Raw genomic sequence first — 14,635 nt, 5'->3', positions numbered from 1 at the left:
TCTTTTCAAACCTTTGTGGTTATTTTACAATGATACCCTAGGCTCACAGCTAGGAGTTGGTGAGACTAGGACAACAGGAGATGTGCGTTTTCAGAGCACATATGGATTGGTAGAGCCAAAGTTGGAACATGTTTGGAGACCTAATTGAATTACCTTTGAGAATCCTTGATTTTTTTTGCAGAGATTTTCATTGGTGAAGCTTTCTAAGGCCAAGTTTGCAAGTCACTCGGGTAGGCCTAAAACCCTTGAAAATAGGACAGTTCTAGAAACCCCATGTGTACGGAGAACCCAGATGCCATTTTGAAATATTGTATGTAAATCAGAAAAGGGTACTCATAAATGTAATTTATTTGTGGCCTTGTGTCGGTAAATGTGAAACTAAGCCATGAAAACCGTAATAGGAGGGCTAATTGAATTAGGCCTGTTTGGAGCCCGGTAGAGCCAAGGTGACCTTGGGAAGGCTTGACAATGGGTTTAAAGGTGACCAAACCATCAGAAGACCCCAAAGAAATTGTGTGAATTCATTTTCCATCCACGGAACAAGTTGGTGAAGTAAGATCCTTTGCAGAGGTTGTTGGAGCATTAGGAAGGTGTGATAGGGATTGAGGTGGAATCCTCAATAGGAAGAATTTTTGCTAAAAAATTGTGGCTATACCTTGAAGGAAAGATAAATTGGATTAGGCATTGGAGGTATAACTAGCATAAACCTTACCAAGTACCATTGGATGGGCTTAAGTAGTTAGTAGGTTGGAGAGAACAAGAAAGACAACTAGGTGATTTGGATCAACTCCAAGGATATCTGCATCAGAGTGGTATCAGAGCCACCCTTTGAAACATTGGTGTATGTCATATTGTGAGGAATCAAAAGCAAGTTCAATGCCTCCAAAGGCAATGACTCTAGAAGCCATCCGATAGAAATGTTAGAAGGATCAGGAAGGAACTAAAGGGACCCAAGATGCTAAGAAGTAGAAGGGGAAGGTTAAGACGGAATGGGGAGATGAGACAGATGAAGAAGTGGAAGATGAGGAGGACCAAACAACAGTAGAAATGCTTCAAGACCAAAAACTATTCTTGGATGCAGTCAAATGAATCTCCAAGGATAATTTAGATGGATTACCCACCTATGGAGGAAATCTCAATGGAGAGGAGTTATTAGATTGGATAGAAGCATTGAATAATCATTTTGATTATAAGGAGGTAGCAGAGGAGAAAAGAGTAAATGTAGCCAAGTGAAGATTGAGGGGATCAACCTTGGTTTGGTGGAATATGATGCAAGAAGAAAGGATACAAGTAGGTAAGAAAAAGATAACTTCATGGGAGTGTATGAAGATAAGGATGAAAGCTCAATTTCTACCAGGGGATTATGAAGTTAAAATTCACAAGAGACTGCAAAATTTGAAACAAAGGGAACTAGATGTCAATGCATACACTGAGGAATTCTATAAACTAAGTTTGAGGGATAGGAAACATGAGAATGAAGTGGAGAAATTGGCAAGATACATGAATGGTCTTAGGAAAAACATACAAGATGAAATAAGCACCCTCACACTAGATGTTCACAAGTGCTTTCAGTTGGCATTAAGGGTAGAGGAAAAGATCAAAAGGAGTTGTGAGAAAAATCAGAAGCATAGAGGTGGTAAGAACTTCAGGGGTAGAGGAACCTTTGGCAGAGGACAGAGTACTTTAAGAAATGAAGAGCATCAAAACCAAGAAGGAAGTGGGGACTCTCAAAGAGGGACATATAGAGGATCCTTTAGAGGGAGAAGCAATTTTAGAGGCAGGTTTGGAAGCTCATGGAGAGGAAATACAATCTTCACCGGTAGGTGTTACCACTGCAATCAAGTTGGGCATACCATGAGCAGGTGCCTACGAAAAGCCTCAAGTTCATCAAGTTCCTACATGAGTGAGAGAAGGACTCACTTAGTGCAAGAGGAGGATACTCAAAGTGAGACCTCTCCAATCAGCAAGGCAGGGCCAGTGATAGATGGGGAAAATTTGATGATGAGAAGAACAATGTTAAAGATACCCCAAGCTCAAGAGCCACCACAGAGGAAAAGTCTATTTAGGACCACTTGTAAGTCACATGGCAAAATTTGTAAGGTGATTGTGGATTCAGGTTCCACAAAGAATATTGTCTTAGTTGAAATGGTAGATAAGCTCAAACTAAGAAGATTGCCTCATCTCACTCCCTACAAGGTATCATGGCTCAATCGGGGTCAACATGTCTTAGTTGATGAACAAGCATGGGTGGACTTTGAAATTAGTGAATACAAATACAAACTTCTATGTGACATATTGCCTATGGATGCCTATCATATGCTTTTGGGCAGTCTATGGCAATATGATGTGAAAGCCTGTCATGATGGAGAAAGGAATAGTTATCTCATCACCAAGAATTGTAAGAAGTATCAAATGGATCCATTGCCTGATCCAAAGGAGGAAAAAAAAGTAGGGTCAAGTGTTATTTTGTTGAGTGGCAAAGAGTTCCTTAAAGTGTTAAAACAAGAAGGAAATCAGGGATATGCTACAGTGCTAAAGCCTAAAGATGAAACTAAGGCAGATCCAATGAGTGAAGTGCCTCAAGAAGTGCAAGGTTTGTTAAAGAAATATGAAGAGGTTATAGGAGATGATATGCCTAATTCTTTGCCTCCAATGAGGGATGTTAACCACCAAATAGACTTGATACCAGGGGCAAATCTGCCTAACAAAGCTGCTTATTAAATGACACCTAGCCAAAATTAGGAGATTGCCAAGCAAGTGCAAGAACTCTTAGACAAAGGGTTCATTAAAAAGAGTTTGAGTCCTTGTGTTGTTCCTGTATATGGTGAAAATGGATAACAATAACAACAATATTGAAAGGCTAAATGAATCCAACCACTAAACCCTAGCCTAACAATCAACAAAGATCCACCATAACATATGAAGATTACCTAAGACAATGCAAATAACTCAAAATCACAAAGATTATACCATCACATGTCCAATAGGGTTTTGATCTTCACTCTTTCTATCTCCATTGATCTTGCTTGTTATATTTGCTCTCAGATTTTTATATGCACAAGAGCTCAACAAAGAACGGAATGTGGTTGCAAGTAGGATCGTAGTGTAGCCAAGTCCTCCAAAATTGTTGATTAGTCATTAGTGATTAGGGTTTGATAATGAAGAAAGCATCTTTTTAAATAGAATACATAATATGAAATGGAGGGTTAAGATTGAGAGGTGTAGAAAGAGAGGTCGGCTAGGATTAGAGGGTAGGTAGAAGAAATAGTAAAATAATGAAAGAGGTAGGTAGTGTAGGAATTAAGAGATGAATGACATGTGTCATGGGTAGAAAAAGATAATGAATTAATTAAATAAATAAAGATTTATTTAATTAATAGAAGAAGTAGGATAATTAAATAAATAAAATATTTATTTAATTTAGGAAAGGATAATTTAAATAAATAAATATATTTATTTAAATGAGAAATGCTAGAAGAGGATAAATGAATTAATTAAATAAATAAAGATTTATTTAATTAATAGAAAAATTAGGCTTAGATAATTAAATAAATAAAATATTTATTTAATTAGACATGACAATTTTAGGTGTCTACATTTTGCCCCTCTTTGAGACAATGCGGCTTGTTGCGTTGTTTCAAAGAAGATAAGATGAACTAATACAGAGTTGCCCCAGTATGGAAATAATATGCCCCCTCGAGAGATTGGATGAAAATATCTGAAAAGATGGCAGACAATCTCTCGATAAGAAAGAAAGGCTCGAATGGACTGACCAAATAAAGTGACAAAGTCACAGTATGAAGAATACTGACTTGGGAAATGAAGGCGAGGGCTAGGGCAGGCTATAAGATAGACCACGGGCAAAATACATCCTCATTGTCATCTACACCCTCACGAGATCACAGTGCAGAGCGAGAAAAGAGCAGCAGCAGTCAGCAGTGATGGCCTTCGTACACAGATTCGACCGCGTTCGCCGATTTCAGAGGCCAATAGAGGCAGGAGAGCCGGTAAGTACCACCAAACCTCCTCGTACTTTGACGCTTTTAATTTTTGTCATTAATGCATGGTAGGTAGCAATAAATGCGCTTAGGAATAGGGCACAAAAAAGTGCAAAAATGTGTAATCGCGTCTGTGTCGGTGCCAGGCGCATCTGTGTCCGCCAGGCGCGTCTGTGTCGGTTCCAGGCGCGTCTGTGTTGGTTCCAGGTGCGTATGCGTCTGGGACCGCGTTTGCGTTGAATGCGGCCGCGTCTGTGCATTTCAGACGCGTTTATGTTCCAAAGTCGCGTCTGTGCATGATGTAGGCACGTTTATGTCCAGAAGGCGCGTCTGTGTTTTTTAGGTGCGCTTGTGCAGTTAAGAGGCGCGTTTGTGAGTTTAAAGAGCGTTTATGTGTGAAAATGCAAAGTTTTGGTCTTCTAGGTCAAATCAGCAGTTCTGTGATGAACATACGCTGTCGATTGGATAAGCTGCTGAGAGGATACACTCAAACAGGTCCTCTAGGAAGACTAGGATAGATCAAGGCACTTTGTGATGAACAGGGAGTACCAGGATAGAGTACTTTGTGATGAACAGGGAGTACCCAAAGTATGAACTGCACTTTGTGATGAACAGGGATGTCACACACATAGTACTTTGTGATGAACAGGGAGCACTACTAGGATAGATAGCAACACTTTGTGATGAACAGTGAGTGTCACTAGGATAGATAACCATTTGCATTTTGATAGCAAGTAGCATTTTGTGATAAACAGTGAATGCCACGATGACTGACATGATTGATTGTTTTGACTGCAGGAGTATTTGCCTATGCTAGAGTCACGGGAGAGATTCCTGTCTACACAGAGATTGCGACCAGAGTTGTCGTTTGAGGACAGAGCTGCTATCGAGGAGATGGGCCTTAGACATGTGCTGTATGTGCCTGAGTTTCGGGCAAACATGGGACTGCTGACTGCGCTGGCGGAGAGATGGCACTCCGAGACATGTACATTCCACTTGTCGATGGGGGAGATGACAGTGACCCTCGAGGATGTCTACAGGATATTGCACATACCGATCGATGGAGAGCTGATTCCATACGATCGAGATGGAGATAGAGAGGCGCTGAGACGGTTGTTCCAGGATTCCGGGCTAGAGATGAGAGCAGGGCATGTGGCATGGGATACCATGACTGCGACAGGGTTAGCTTTGCCAGCTGTGATCGGAGGAGCCATCAGTGGGTTCTTATGTCCGGACAGGGCGAAACGGGGGTTGGCAGTTGGCTGGGGAGGAGCACTGGAGATATTGGTGACTGAGCACACCAGATATGCATGGGGTCCATGTGTCTTGGCACACCTGTATTATGAGCTTCATCAGTTCGTCTACCATGGATCAGTGGGACTGGGTTGCGGAGTGACACTGCTACAGGTGTGGACATACGAGCATCTGCCTATCACACGGCCGATACACTTCAGGGGCAGAGGTCATGGGCGAAGTTTTGTACATCTTTATGATATGATTACTTCATAGCCTCAGATTGGCAGGTTAGAGCACTGGAGGCGTGTGATAGATGACATTGATGTGGTCATCTGGAGGCCGTACCTGGGGTGCGAGGAGTGGGAGGATGACACAGTGGAGCTGCCGTATACTTTCAGGAGCAGATATCTGATTGGGCGGACGCCCTACATATTGGAGAGACAGCTGGTGGATAGGGTAGGCAGACAGTTTGGCAGGATCCAAAGGATGCCACAAGGCTCGGGTGCGTATGCTCGCACAGTGAGAGATCAGGCACAGTTCGGGCCATTATTATCATATGATCAGGCCGTCACACAGCTGGCAGAGATGATGCCCCTACCCTGGGATATGTGGCTGGAGATTGAGGATGCAAGCATGGATGCAGAGTATACAGCTTACTAGGCAGAGCATCCATTCCCTCGACTGACAGATCCAGGGGAGCTACTGGAGGGAGATGCAGGAGGAGATGATGATGATGATGGTGGGGGTGATGGAGGTCGAGGCCGACAGAGGCGGAGGGGAGTAGTGGGGGAGAGGAGAGTGGCACCTCGGAGGGAGGGGGGATAGGAGGGACAGGCCCAGGTGGTGAGGGGTCGTGGTGGATTGCCCCTGCAGGTACCAGCAGCACAGGGTCCTAGAGCACAGGGACCGAGACAGGGACAGGTGCCAGTATAGGCACAGGGACAGAGACAGGTGCAGATACCCAGGCATGCACAGAGACAGGTACCGGTTCAGGCACCGAGATAGGTACAGGGGCAGGTACAGGGACAAGCACCCGCAGAGGGAGAGCCACAGGCAGAGGCTGAGGGTGGGGATCCAGAGGAGGATGAGCTGCTAGAGCTGAGGGAGATCTGCCAGGGCCAGGCAGACGAGATCCAGGAGTTGGAGAGGGAGAGGGACCGGCTCAGGACGAGGCTCAGAGATACTGAGCGGGAGAGAGATCAGGCCATCCAGCGCTATACCGAGGCTGAGACAGCGCTGAGGGCAGGGAGGCAGGTGGCGGAGGATGCAGGAGCAGGCTACGCATATGTCTTGTGAGCCGGAGAGGAGATAGGTTACTGGAGGGACCTGTATTATGGAGCCGTGCCAGCAGATCAGCGGGCGAGGAGCTTCCATAGACCCTCGTGGACAGCGACGGCTACGGGAGGGAGTCAGAGGAGGTAGGCATCTAGTGGTGGGGTCATGGGTCCTCCACCACCACCAGACAGGTAGGGTGATCCTGGAGCGAGTCCTTCTATAGCTCAGAGTCCGTCGAGGCCAGGCGGCTCCGAGGGAGGGAGTTCATCATAGCCATAGAGGGCTCCCTTGTATCAGTATTTGTACCATTTTTGTATTGTAGACACCTGCGGGTGATTTTGTAGCCCTACGATTGTTTTGACATCATTGTATCATGACACATTTTGATTATATATGAGAGATGATTCATTTTTGCGGCAGCTATATGCATGTGTACATTATGTGATGAGATGTTCTTATGATGTATGTTTTATGTGATGCTTATGAAATGTGAATGTATGTAATGCAGATGAATATGATGATGCAAATGTAAGTTGTGCTAACAGGTGTTGTGTGCAGGATGTGATGCAATTGTGATATCTATATGTATGTATGTAAAATACTTATATGTGGTAATGCAGGTGTAAACTATATGAAATGCAAATGTTTTTGGTGTGTCATTATACTCAGTCATGTGATAGCAAGCTACGCGGACTCAAGAAGGACGATGGAAGTCAATCAAGAAAGGGGGATGGAAGACAGAAGATATGAACGTGAAAGAGCTGCTTGTGCGTTATCATCATTGAGCTTTATTATGGCAAGTAGGTTATGACAATCGAGGCATATGTTCGACCTAGAAAGTCATTGTACCTGTTTGCATGGAGATAAGATAGTCACAAACAAGGAATGCCCCAGTTCACACTAGACTCATAGTGTCCTCATATCCTTGGACAAGTCATAGCATTACTAAGAGACAATCCACAGACAGCAAATGCAAATAGGTGACGATACCCCATCCTCGCCTTTCTAGTCAAAGACATCCTGGAGATAGAATCTCTAGTCAGAGACATCTTGGAAAAGCTAAAAGACATGTCACCAAAAAGATGAAATCAAAAGAAAACCAAGACTCGACACCAACATCCACTATAGTCCTCAAGTTTAGTGTCTCTTGTCACTTGTATAAGTCATGTTTGATTGTGGTCACAATGTTTACCTTCACAAAAAGGATAGATAGCACTGAACCATATGTTGTCTGAGTCTGTTGAAAGATTTGATTTTGTTGAAGCCCATTGTTGCTGTTGTGTCTCATCTGAAACTGACTGAATCCATGAAACTGATACTTTATTGCGGAGAAGACGAAACTTTATTGCGGATCTTCGATGGAAATGTTGCTTTATTGCGGATTGTGTGCGGATAGACTTGAAGGAAGTTGGAAGAAATTGTACTCCTTGAAACATGTGATGTTCTCAGTTCCACACCCATCACTAGACGTAGGATTGGCCGTAGTCACAGATAGAATCTGATTTATTATGGATGGAAAGGGAGTGAAAAAAGGGGGGTTTATTATGAATGGCTAACCAATCTTGGGTAGATCAATAACAAGCCATGATGGGAATGGGTAAGTTTATTGTGAACGAATAGGTTGTGAGTGTGTGCAATGTGAAGGATGAAAGAGAATCCTGAAGGAGAGAGGAGCAAAGTCTCTACGCATGGCGCTGGTGACCCAGTTTTCACCATGGTACTTGCCCAGGGCGCCACCGAAGTGGTTTTCACCGTTGGACGAAATTATTTCTCTTTACTTTTTTGGATTTTTCAATTTTTTTGTGTCACAAGGCACCTGTTTGCCAGGTTTTCACCAAGTAACGATTTTTTTGCTTTTATAATTTTTTTGTATTTTTGAATTTTTTTGATTTTTTTTTTTTTTTTTGTATTTTTGAATTAAGATACTCTGAAAAGCTATGTGTAGAACCTGCGAAGGTGCATGCTATTGATAGGATCCTCCAAGGGTTCACCTTCTGTATTTGAGAGCTGATATGCCCCAGATCCATAGGCTGCTGTAACGATGTAAGGACCAAGCCAGTTTGGTTCGAACTTGCCCTTCTTATCTCTGTCTTGCTGATTTTTGGGGTTTTCTCTGAGGACTAAGTCACCTACCTCAAATGTGCGAGGCTTCACCTTGTGATTGTAGCTGCGACTCATTCATTGTTGGTAAGCTTTAAGGTGATTAAAAGCAGTGTGTCTTCGTTCATCCAGCGGTTCTAGTTCTTGTAAGCGAGAGACCTTGTAATCTTCATCGTTGATGATGTTTCTCAAAGAGACCCGTAAAGAAGGTAACTCGACCTCAATAGGCAGGATGGCTTCAGTGCCATAGACAAGTGAGTAGGGTGTAGCTCCTGTAGGTGTGCGGACACTTGTACGATAGGCCCAAAGTGCAGGATTGAGTTGGATATGCCAGTTACGGCCAGCGTCGTCGACTGTCTTTTTGAGGATTTTAAGAATTGTTTTGTTAGACGCCTCAGCTTGGCCATTACCTTGGGGGTAATATGGTGTGGAGAAACGATGGGAAATATGGAAGCGGTCATAGAGTTCACGAACATCCTGATTTTTGAAGGGACGCCCGTTATCAGTAATAATGGAATTGGGAATACCGTATCGGCAAATGATGTAGTTAAGGATGAAAGTAGCAATTTGTTTCCCAGTGACTTGTGTGAGAGGCACGACTTCAATCCATTTTGTGAAATACTTTGTGGCTGTGATAATGAATTTATGACCATTAGAAGAAGGAGGGTGAATCTTGCCTATTAGATCGAGTCCCCACTGACAAAAGGGCCAAGGAGACGCAAGTGGTTGTAGTTCTTGTGCTGGTGCATGTATGAGGTCTCCATGAATTTGACTTTGCTTGCATTTCTTGACAAACTGATATGAGTCTTTTTCCATATTGGCCCAGTAGTATCCAGTCCTGATGAGTTTCTTGGCCAAGGTAGGACCACTAGTATGTGGACCACATATCCCTTCATGCACTTCACATAATGCAATCTGAGCTTCGTCGCTTTCTAAACATCTAAGAAGAGTGCCATCTAGACCTCGTCAGTATAGGATATCAGCTAGAATGACGTATCGAGAAGATTGGCGAATGAAAGTACGGCGTTGGTTGTTCGATAGATCGGGAGGTAGGATATTGTCGCGAAGGTATGTGAATATGGAACCATATAACTGGGATTTGAGACCAACAACGCATATCATTTCAATAGGAGTGATCTCATATGAAGGAATCAACAGGTTGTTTACCAGGAACTCATAGTGGGTCTCATTTTGCGGTAGATCAATTAGTGAAGCAATTGTAGCCATGGTGTCTGCAGCACGATTCTACTCTCTTGGTATCTGCTCAAAATCTATCTTTGTGAAGTGCTGCTTCAAATCATCCACCAGTTGTTTGTAAGGCATTAGTTTTTCATCTTTTGTTTGGTAATCATCAGTTGCTTGACGGATGACAAGTTGAGAATCCCCAAAAACACGAAGTTCTTGGATCTTCCATTGAACCGCAATTCGTAATCCAGTTGTTAATGCCTCATATTCTGCTATATTGTTGGTGCAAGGAAATGATAAGCGGTATGATTTTGGTATAGAATCGCCCTGAGGAGTTATAAAGAGTATACCAGCTCCTGCCCCATGCTGTGTGTATGAGCCGTCAAAGTATAATTGCCATGGCTTTGCAGGTGATATTGTTAAAATTGCTTCATCTGGAAATTCTGAATTTAGAGGAGCATCATCTATCATGGGAGCATCTGCTAATTGATCCGCAATTGCTTGTCCTTTTATTGCTTTTCTGTCTACATACTCGATGTCAAATTCACTCAGGATCATTACCCATTTGGCCAGTCGCCCAGTAAGTGTAGCTTTGTTGAGAAGATATTTTAGTGGATCAATTCTTGCAATCAACTTAGTCTTATGAGTGAGCATATAATGTCGTAATTTTTGTGAAGCAAAGACCACAGCGAGACATGCACGCTCAATTGGTGTGTAGTTTAGCTCATATCCCACCAATGTGCAACTGATATAGTATACTGCTTTTTCCTTGCCATCAACAACTTGTTGTGCTAGGAGTGCCCCTAGTGCTGTTGGAGTAGCTGATATGTATAGTAGCAAAGGCTGATCTGGAATTGGTGGCATCAAAACTGGCGGATTCAAAAGATAGTCTTTGAGCGTCTGAAAAGCTTGTTGACAGTTCTCATCCCATTTGAACTTGATGTTTTTATGTAGCAAGTTTTGGAAAGGATTACACTTATCTGCAAGTTGTGCTATGAATCTTTGTATAGACTGGAGTCTCCCTTGTAAGGATCGGAGTTGACTGATATTTCTGGGTGGCGGCATGTCCAAAATAGCCTTGACTTTTGCTAGATCGGCTTCAATTCCTCTTTTAGACACAATGAATCCTAGGAGTTTCCCGGAGGTTACTCCAAAGACACATTTCTTGGGGTTTAATCTTACCTTGTATTTTTCCAACCGATCAAAGACGACTGCTAGTATGTCCAAATGTGTATCTCTGTCTATTGATTTTCCCAAGAGATCATCAACATAATCTTCCACGGTTATGTGCATGAGATCATGAAAGATAGTGGTCATTGCTCTTTGATATGTGGCACCTGCATTTTTCAGCCCAAAGGGCATGACATTCCAACAGAAAGTTCCCCATGGACAAGTGAATGATGTTTTGTGTTGATCCTCAGGTGCAATCCTGATTTGATTATAACCAGAAAATCCGTCCATTAAAGATAACATTTTGTGACCTGCTGTGAGATCCACGATCAAGTCAATGTTTGGTAATGGGAAGTCATCCTTTGGACAAGCTTTGTTGATGTCTCTGAAATCTGTACATATTTTGATGTTGCGATCTGGTTTACTGACAGGTACTAAATTGGAGATCCATTCAGGATAATCAATTGGGCATATAAATCCGACATCCAATAATTTCTCCAGCTCTGCTTTGACTAGTAATGCCACTTGTGGATGCATTTTTCTTAATTTTTGTTTCACTGGCTTTGCCCTTGGTTTGACTGTCAAATGATGCATTACCAAATCCGGATCTAGCCCAGGCATATCAGCATATGACCATGCAAAGTTGATTTGTCGTTCCTTGAAGAAGCTTATGAATTTTGCCCTTTCGGACTCTGTCAAGGATTGAGCCAAGAATATGTTGTGTGGAACTTCTTCTGTACCAATATTTGTCTTGATAGTCTCCTCTACCAACATGGATGACTTTTCCTCATATGATGCTGGGAGAATGTCGAGCCTTCCATCTTCGGGTGCCTCAGAGAGGTTTTCGCCCTCAGATACGTCCTTTCTTTTTACTTTTTTAGAATCAGATAGCGCCACAGTGTGGTTTTCGCCATAAGACTCTTGTTTTGTTCTTATTTTCACATTTTTGTGACTGGAAGGTCCGACACCCTCACCAAAGTATGCCATGTTGTTGAGTTCTATGGTGTATCCTGCTTTATGGTCCCCAAGGGGAAAATCATCTCGTATGCCAAGATAGTCAATAATAGCTTCATCATTCTGAAATGTGTCAAATTGTGCTAGTCCTTCATAATCCCAGTCAATGAGTTGGGGATGAACAAGGGGAAGGTCTTTAATGTTTTCAAAATTTGCAGGGCGAAGAGTGAAGATGTGGTTATATTCGGGTATATCGAGGCAATCATTGAGGTCATCGATGGCACTCTCCTCATCAGTTTCGATCGCGAGCGAATCCAAATTGTCGTTACTAGTAGCGCCTTTCGGGACAGGTGTCCTCATCCTATGTGATTTCGACCTAGCACCCTGAAACGAAGACTGTGCGGGATCCCTATAAGTTGTTTCTTTACCAACTTTAAACTTTTTGTAAAATTCCTCTTCTTCTGTGGGTTCATCTGGCTCTCTGAATGTCTCGGTGAGCTCATAGTCACTGGAAGATTTGTCTGAACCCCATTCCCATTCATTGGAATCTGTGGAATAGTAATCCTCTTGTTGAACTTCGGCAACTTTGATTTGTGAGGTCCTTTCTGTTCTTTTATGTGGATCTTGGAAGTCAGAAAACCAAGTCCCTTTGAACGTTCCCTTTTTGTAGTTAGCTCAGGTTGTAAGGGCTCCATGACGCCTTCTTTGCGTAACCCAAGAGGGCTTTTTCCATCATACCCGAATCTTTGTAGAATCTTGAAGCCTTTGCCATAGTTCTCACAGGGTATATTAATCTGATCATGTGTGTCCTCTTCAATGTCTTTGTAGAGCATTTTGTATAAATTTTCCTCTTCTAGTTCGCCCCATCTTTGAAAGGTAGTAGGATCCCATTTGAGTATCATGATGGAGATTTGCTTGTTAGGATGTGGCCTTCCATATTCTTTTGGAGAGCTCATGACTTGTCGTAAAAACATGGTCTGATTTAAAGTGTATTCTCCCATGCCTTTGTCCTGAAATTTGCCTTTAAGTTCACCTTGTTTTGATGTCGAAGGTTTCAATGACTCAGGATCAATGTATGCCGAAGAAGGAGTAGCCTCACGATTACTGGGAATGATGGTCTTAGTATGTGATCTCAAGTTATTGCAATATATGAACAGATTAGGATCACCGTTAACTGTTACCTCGACTCCATTATGAGGAAACTTAATGCATTGATGATATGTCGATGGGACTGCCCTCATTTCATGAATCCAAGGACGTCCTAGCAATATGTTGTATGTGAGATCTAGATCTAAGACTTGACAAACCACATCCTTTGTGACTGGCCCAATTCTTAGGGGTAAAGTAACTATGCCCTTGGATGAACGCTCTTCATCATCATAGGCCTTGATGGTGATTTGATTTGTAGAATTCACAGCTTTATCAGAATATCCCAATTGTTTAATGGTGCTCAATGTACAAATGTTTAGACCTGCTCCTCCATCTATCAGGACTCGCTTTATTCGATGTTTGTGTATGAAGGCTTCAACATGTAAAGGTGCATTATGAGGCTGACTTACGGAGGCATCATCGGCTTCTGTGAATGTAAGGGAATGTGGAATGGAAAGGTATCCCACCATGGCTTGAAACTGGTCCACGTTCAGATCAGTAGGGATGGCAGTGTCTCTCAAGATTTTGTCAAGGATAGCTTTATGAGCAGGGGATATATGTAAGAGCTCAAGGAGGGAGATGAGCGCGGGTGTCTTCCCTAACTGTTCTACAAGGTCATACTCAGGTTTAGTTGACGAAGAAGCGGTATTTTTAGTGGAGGCACCTGGCAACGTGATTTTACCTCGACGAGTTGTAACATGACATTCAGAGGTAGGTTCGGAAGAAGATCCAACACCTCTTAGGACAATCTTGGGTCTCTGAGGAGGATTCTCAGGATTTTTGTTCTTGATGGTAATAGTAGAGATATGATTGTCCATTGAGATATGATTGATAGTAGAATCATAATTATAAGGTGCTCTAGTGTAATTGGCTTGATCATCTGTGACTTTGCCTTTTCCCTTGTCATGTTTTGGGAATGGTTCCTTAAACATCTCATGTTCTTGATTAGATGAGTGTCCCTCAATCTCAATATTACCTCTATCAATGAGATCTTGCACAATGTTCTTCAGTCGATGGCAATTACCTGTCTTATGACCCTTGCTCTTATGAAATTCACAATACTCATCATCATTCCACCAATTTGGTTTGACCTTTGGTTCATATGGAGGAAAATCTGGAACTGTGATCACTTTGTTTGCCACAAGATTTTTGAATACTGATTCAAGTGGTTCTCCCAATGGGGTGTACTTCCTTCGTGGTCTAGAAGTTGTTTGAGTGTTCACTTGATTGTTTGTAGAACTTGATCCAGAAAAGATGAATTTGGGTCTCACCGTATTGGCATCAACAACACCATCATTGACTGTGTTCTTGTTCTTGTTCCAAAATTTTGGTTTGTCCTTTCCTTTAAAGTCCTCTTTGTTTTCTTTGAATATCTTAATGACTCCTTGTTCAATTAAGACCTTTTCTGTTGCTAGGCCCTTTTCAATAACATCCTTGAAAGTGGACAAACAAGCTTTCCTGAGATCATATCCAATGTCCTTGTTAACATTTTGAGTGAACATTTCTACCATTTGTTTCTGTGGGATTTCGCAAGAGCATCTGCTAGCTAAATTTCTCCATCTTTGTAA

Source organism: Cryptomeria japonica, chromosome 9 (assembly GCF_030272615.1).
Source record: "Cryptomeria japonica chromosome 9, Sugi_1.0, whole genome shotgun sequence".
Classification (NCBI taxonomy): domain Eukaryota; kingdom Viridiplantae; phylum Streptophyta; class Pinopsida; order Cupressales; family Cupressaceae; genus Cryptomeria; species Cryptomeria japonica.
Note: the sequence above shows the minus strand (reverse complement) of the source record.